This window comes from Oncorhynchus gorbuscha, linkage group LG09, assembly GCF_021184085.1.
Source record: "Oncorhynchus gorbuscha isolate QuinsamMale2020 ecotype Even-year linkage group LG09, OgorEven_v1.0, whole genome shotgun sequence".
NCBI classification, from domain to species: domain Eukaryota; kingdom Metazoa; phylum Chordata; class Actinopteri; order Salmoniformes; family Salmonidae; genus Oncorhynchus; species Oncorhynchus gorbuscha.
Window position 1 is genome coordinate 65,605,163 of NC_060181.1, and position 6,896 is coordinate 65,612,058.

Consider the following 6,896-nt stretch of genomic DNA (forward strand, 5'->3'; position numbering starts at 1 on the left):
TCCCCTGGAGATGGGAGAGGGAGGGATCAGAACCTTGTTTTCCCAAAGGGTGTTTTCTCTGTTGTGATTGATGTGGGAAAATACAAAAGCCTGATGAGTTCAGTTTCCTTCCTCAGATAAAAACCCTATTCCAACTGATCACTAAGCCATAGATCAACAACAATAGGCTTTGTACTGAGCTGCACTACTCCTACTAGCTCACTAAAAGAGTTAATTATAAACAGACAATATCTGAAGGACTGGTCCAAGAACCGACCCAAGGTCTTTCAGTTGGCATAATGTAATGAATTGGGTTGAACCCATGCATACAGCATATTAAAAAGAAACCAACAAAACCATCTGCGGCCGTATGGCTGCGTTTAGACAGTCAGCCCAATTCTGATATTTTTTACCAATCACAACCACATCTTTTTCAGACCTGATCAAAAGACCAATTAGTGAAGAAAAAAAATCAGAATTGGGCTGTGTAAGCATCAATTGTCTCAGATTAGGAGTGCTAATCTTGGATCAGATACCCCCTTGCCCATGTTATATTTTTCATTGTGATCTAAAAGGAAAAACTGATCCTAAAATATATTACTCTGAGACACTTGATACGGCCCTGAAGTTAAATCATATTCAAAAGTTACAATTGTGTCTACAGACACATTTTATTGTCAATCTCAGCCAAGGAAGATACTAAATGTGGCAAGCATTTTGATAATGATGTGACTAAGGCTAATAGTTTGCTCTACATTACAATGCATAAAAGAGACAACCAAAGGGACTTCAATGACTTCTTATGTGAACAGAATACTACTTATCAACACCTTAAACATGATTGACACAAGCTTAAGAAACATCTGTCTACACACAAACGCATTCACACTGTAAAGAGTGTTCACTCCGGTTTAGACGCCAGGACACAGAAATACTCCAGCGTCACTTCCATGAGTGTGTCTGGTGATGTGACTCCCATCTCCTTCAGAAACCTGCAATATGACGTCAATATATTTGATAAAATAATTCCATGTGGGATGGACCATAAAAGTGGCATACAAGTAAATAGAATTAATTATTTTGATTATTTGTTCATTTCCTCACACATTTGTTTTGTTCATTTAATCTTTAGTCTAAGACTGACAGATGGAATTGTTTTAAGTTGGTCATACCTATGGATCATTTAGCTATTTGATTGAGAATTTTAGGACCCCTTTAGGTATAAAAAATATATATATATGATTTTTTGAAGTATTTATTTTGGAAAATGACTACTAAAGCTGATAGAAATGCATTGAATAACACATTCATAAATGGCTAAAAGGACTGTCAAAAAATGTATCAGAAGAAACAAGGTTTTGAAGTGTCCGTCCTAAACCTAGGAGATATAAATAAATAAAAACTCAGGTATGGGGCCTCCCGAGAGGCACATCGGTCTAAGGCTGGAGGCGGCCTCCCGGATCTCGGTCGTCAGTTGAACAGTGTTTCCACCAACACATTGGTGCTTCCGGTTTAAGCGGGAGATTGTAAGGAAATGCGGTTTGGCGGGTCATGTTGCAGAGGACGTGTGACCCGACCTTCGCCTCCTGAGCCCGTTGGGGAGTTGCAGCGATGAGACGGGGAAAAGTGTGTAAAATACAAAAAAACAGAATAATAATACAATAAATTTAAAAACTCTGGAAATATATTTTTTACACATATTTAACCCATTTTTTGGGGTAGGCACAAAACTACCTGCACACTTCCATCCGTTTTTTAAACCGGTACTGGTTACCTTCAGACCAGTCCCGTGACACTTGTGGGCGTCCATTAGATTGTAGCCCAAATGGTCCGGACGTTACCAAACAGAATTTAGCACATCGACGGTACGGACTTCAGACGAGACTCCTGGCACTTGTGGGGGTCGTAGAGCAAAGAAGAGAACACCATCGTGTTCATGAGAGTGGTACAATGGTCAATAGTTTGTAGGTCAAACTGTTCGGACACTACAGATGATTTTCGGGATGTCTCATTTACATTTAAGTCATTTAGCAGACGCTCTTATCCAGAGCGACTTACAAATTGTCTCATGGTCTGACAAACACCACTCTAGCTCTGTCACCTTTCACTGCAGATGCTGAAGTGTGACACTGGCAGATGCGTATCTCTAGCGTAAACTGACAGATTTTGATGGGGATTTTTTTTGTTATGCAACTTAGACCGACACACCGGTTTATCAATCGACTCCACCAGGTTAATTTGTTAATTAGCTCATTAGTTCATTAATTCATCCATTCAGTAATTGGTTCATTCATCCATTCAGTCATCCATTGATTGATCAGGGTTGTTACCTGTCGAGTGTTCTCTGCAGCAGTGCGGTGGCAGCATCAGGCTCGGCCCTCTGGAAGGCCTGGTACGTGGAGAAGGACTCCATGAAGCCCACTATGTTCCTCACTGAGATCTGCTGCTTCAGTGGGATACACTCAACCCTGAAAGAAGAACAGATACACACACACTGTTGAATTGAGAGGAGAGTCATAGTGGATGCCCTATTTACCCAGGGGGGCCAAGAGGTTTAAGTCAAGTAAGTCATAATATTGAATACACCTGCAGTTTATTGAGTACAACATTTGATTTTGACCACCTGAGAGTCACTAGATGTGAGTACATTACTTCTGTGTATGTATGTGTATATATATAACAGGCTGTTCTACTGGGTTCTCACAGAGGCTGTATGAGTTACCTCTCTTTGTCAGGGAAGGGGATAGCAGTGTAAAGCTCCTTTAGTTTGGTGTTGGACACGGCTACCTGTGTGCTGGTGTATGGTAACAGCACCTTCTTGAACTGGGGATAGCAAAGTCAAATCTCAGTCAGGAAACTAACAAACATTTTGTAAGCATACTGTAGATGATAACAACTATTGTACCTAGTACCCAATGAAAATAAACATGACACACTAAACAGATTAAGTGGCATTGGTTTGTCCCCATAAAAATAGAATGTCATTCTAGTTCTGTGTTTTTCACCTCATCACAGATGTCAGTAAGTCTGTCCCCTCATGAGCCGTAATGCAGTCTGAAGTTATCAGCAAAGCCAAGCAGAGCCATGCAGCCGCAAGGCTTCAGGACCCGGCCTGCCTCCAAGAGGAACCGCTGCTGGTCAAACCAATGGACCGCTGAGGCTGCAGTCAGTAGGTCCACAGAAGCATCCGGAAACGGCAGTTCCTCAGCTGTCCCTTTCCTGTATAGTAAGTATTAAGACACAGCACCAAACATTGAGGATTTCTACATAAACTAACATATTAACTAGGGGCCTATGGAAGTGGGAAGCTCCTGCTGACCTTTGTCCTGAGTGTAATTGACCGTCTCTGCAGATTGTCATCACTGTTATCTTTAAACAACATACAAATTGGTTTTACGAGCCAAGTGTGGACCAAAACATTTATTCCCATTCAAAATCATATTATCCCTAAACCCTAATTCTAACCCTAACCAAACTCTAAAATAGCAGTTTTTCTTAATGTATGGGGAATGCCAAAATGTCCCCACTTGTCACATTTTCCTTGTTTTACTATCTTTGTGAGGACTTTTGGACCTCAAACGGATAGTAAGGTTAAACACACACATAGACACATTCAAATACCTGTAGGTGATGTTGTTGAACCCTGTCACTGCCCTGGCCTCCTCCAGTTGGCACTCGCTGATGTCGATGCCCACCACTTCCTGGAAGTGTGGGGCCATCAGGCGTGAGTTCTGCCCCGTCCCACAGCCCAGGTCCACAGCTAGGGCATGAGGCTGGACTTTCTGAAGAGAGGAGACCAGTGAGACACTATAATTAGCCTTCACTAAAGGAGAGTGATAGCTAGTGATAGTGTAAATGAGATGTTCAATACAGATAATATACAGTACCAGTTAAAAGTTTGGGGTCACTTAGAAATGTCCTTGTTTTTGAAAGAAAAACACTTTTTTGTCCATTAAAATAACATAATTGATCAGAAATACAGAGTAAACATTGTTAATGTTGTAAATGACTATTGTAGCTGGAAACGGCTGATTTTTAATGGAATATCTGCATAGGCGTACAGAGGCCCATTATCAGCAACCATCACTCCTGTGTTCCAATGGCACGTTGAGTTAGCTAATCAGAGTTTATAATCTTAAAAATGCTAATTGATCATTAGAAAACCTTTTGCAATTATGTTAGCACAACTAAAGGGTTTTCTAGATATTCTCTTAAATTCTGCCGTTTCCAGCTACATTAGTCATTTACAACATTAACTATGCCTACACTGTATTTCTGATCAATTTGAAGTTATTTTAAAATGGACCAATAAATTGCTTTGCTTTCTAAAACAAGGAAACTTCTAAGTGACCCCAAACTTGTGAACGGTAGTGTGTGTGTTATTATATATATAACACTCTGGTCTTTGCTAAATAGGTATTTCAAGCTTACGGTAATAACGTAAGAAAATGGATGTCAGTGTTTAGTGACCTATTGTCACAATACTCAAAAGCATTTAGAAACAGGAAACGGTTGAGATAATGTTTATATCTGATTTAAAATGTCATAATCCTGAAATATTATGCAATAGAAATGAAAGTAAAAAATGCCCTTCTCAGACACTGTGTGGAAGCATTACACCAAAGACTTACCTTAGACAACCTAAGATTTGTCAACTGTAAAAATCTAACGTTATGTAAAAGACAAAGTCTATAACAGTAATATTGTCTTTGCTTGGCTCACCTTCCTTTCCAGGTAATGCAGGATGATGTCTCTGATCTCCTCTGGGGGTACAAAGCGGTACCTCTGGTAGATGGAGGCATGGTCTTTCTCCTCAAACAGCCGGTAGGTCATGGTGCTCTGCTGTCGTCTGCGCCGCTAGCCTAGTGCTCTTTCCTGCTTGCAGTGACTCAGCAGACAGACCTGCTCCTTCACTTAGGACCTTTTAATCATTACATGAAAAGAGGATACACATGAGTTGGACAGAGGAGGCTACTGGTAGTAGTCACTCAGCCACATAGAGAGGTTTAAAGAGACTCCTGGGTTGCTAAGATCAAATAACTTGTCACCTCTTGACAAATTGCAAAACACTGATTTGTGTGTGATGTTGTGTGGAACAATTTCAAAGATTTTACTGATTTACAGTTCATAAAGAAATCAGTCAATTGAAATAAATGTATTACAGCCTAATATATGGATTTCACATGATTGGGAATACAGATATGGATCCGTTGGTCACAGGTATCTTACAAAAGGTATGGGCGTGGATCAGAAATCCAGTCAGTATCTGGTGTGACGACCATGTCTCATGCAGGGTGACATCTTCGCAGAGTTGATCAGGCTGTTGATCGTGGGATGCACTAACGGCTGTGCGAAATTTCTGGATTTGTGGGAACTGGAACACGCTGTCGTACACATCAATTCAGAGCATCCCAAACATGCTCAATGGGGGACATGTCTGGTGAGTATGCAGGCAATGGAAGAATTGGGACATTTTCAGCTTCTAGGAATTGTCTACACATTCTTGCAACATGGGGCCGTACATTATAATGCTGAAACATGAGGCGATGGTGGCGGCTGAATGGTACGACAATGGGCCTCATCATGGTATCTCTGTGCATTCAATTTGTCATTGATAAAATGCAATTGTGTTCATTGTCCGTAGCTTATGCCTGCCCATACCATAACCTCACCACCACCATGCGGAACTCTGTTAACGAGGTTGACATCAGTAAACCACTCGCCACACACGTGGTCTGCGGTTGTACAGCCAAATTCTCTAAAATGACGGAGGATTATGAAAGATATACATTAACATATCTGGCAACAGCCCTGGTGGAAATCCCTGTAGTCAGCATGTCAATTGCACACTCCCTCAACTTGAGACATCTGTGGCATTGTGTTGTGACAAAGCTGCACATTTTGTCACCAGCACAAGGTGCACCTGTGTAATGATCATGCTATTTATTCAGCTACTTGATATGTCACACCTGGCAAGTGGATGGATAATCTTGGCAAAGGAGACATGCTCACCAACATGGATGCAATCAAGTTTGAATTTGGAAAATGTCTGGGATCTTTTATTTCAGCTCATTAAACCAACACTTTACATGTTGTGTTTACATTTTTGTTCAGTGTAGATTATGCATTAAGACAAAATGTGAAACTAGACTGGGTACTATAATGCAGCGATTAGGTTAATGAACAGAACATTTTCTAAACAATAGCAAAACAGAAGAACAAGTGCAGACATTTAATTAGTCTCATGAAGTTCTGCAATGAAGAACTCATCAACTCATCCCTGACCGCTGGCTACGTCCCTTCCGTCTTCAAGAGAGCGAGAGTTGCACCCCTTCTGAAAAAACCTACACTCGATCCCTCCGATGTCAACAATTACAGACCAGTATCCCTTCTTTCTTTTCTCTCCAAAACTCTTGAACGTGCCGTACTTGGCCAGCTCTCCCGCTATCTCTCTCTGAATGACCTTCTTGATCCAAATCAGTCAGGTTTCAAGACTAGTCATTCAACTGAGACTGCTCTCCTCTGTATCACGGAGGCGCTCCGCACTGCTAAAGCTAACTCTCTCTCCTCTGCTCTCATCCTTCTAGATCTATCGGCTGCCTTCGATACTGTGAACCATCAGATCCTCCTCTCCGAGTTGAGAATCTCCGGCGCGGCCCACGCTTGGATTGCGTCCTACCTGACAGGTCGCTCCTACCAGGTGGCGTGGCGAGAATCTGTCTCCTCACCACGCGCTCTCACCACTGGTGTCCCCCAGGGCTCTGTTCTTGGCCCTCTCCTATTCTCGCTATACACCAAGTCACTTGGCTCTGTCATAACCTCACATGGTCTCTCTTATCATTGCTATGCAGACGACACACAATTAATCTTCTCCTTTCCCCCTTCTGATGACCAGGTGGCGAATCGCATCTCTGCAT

The 6,896-nt window shown here is 41.7% G+C and overlaps 1 pseudogene; it reads right to left on the minus strand.

Annotated features, from left to right (window-relative positions):
* Positions 1-638: 638 nt before the first annotated feature.
* Positions 639-6,364, minus strand: LOC124043958 (annotated as a pseudogene).
* Positions 6,365-6,896: the final 532 nt, after the last annotated feature.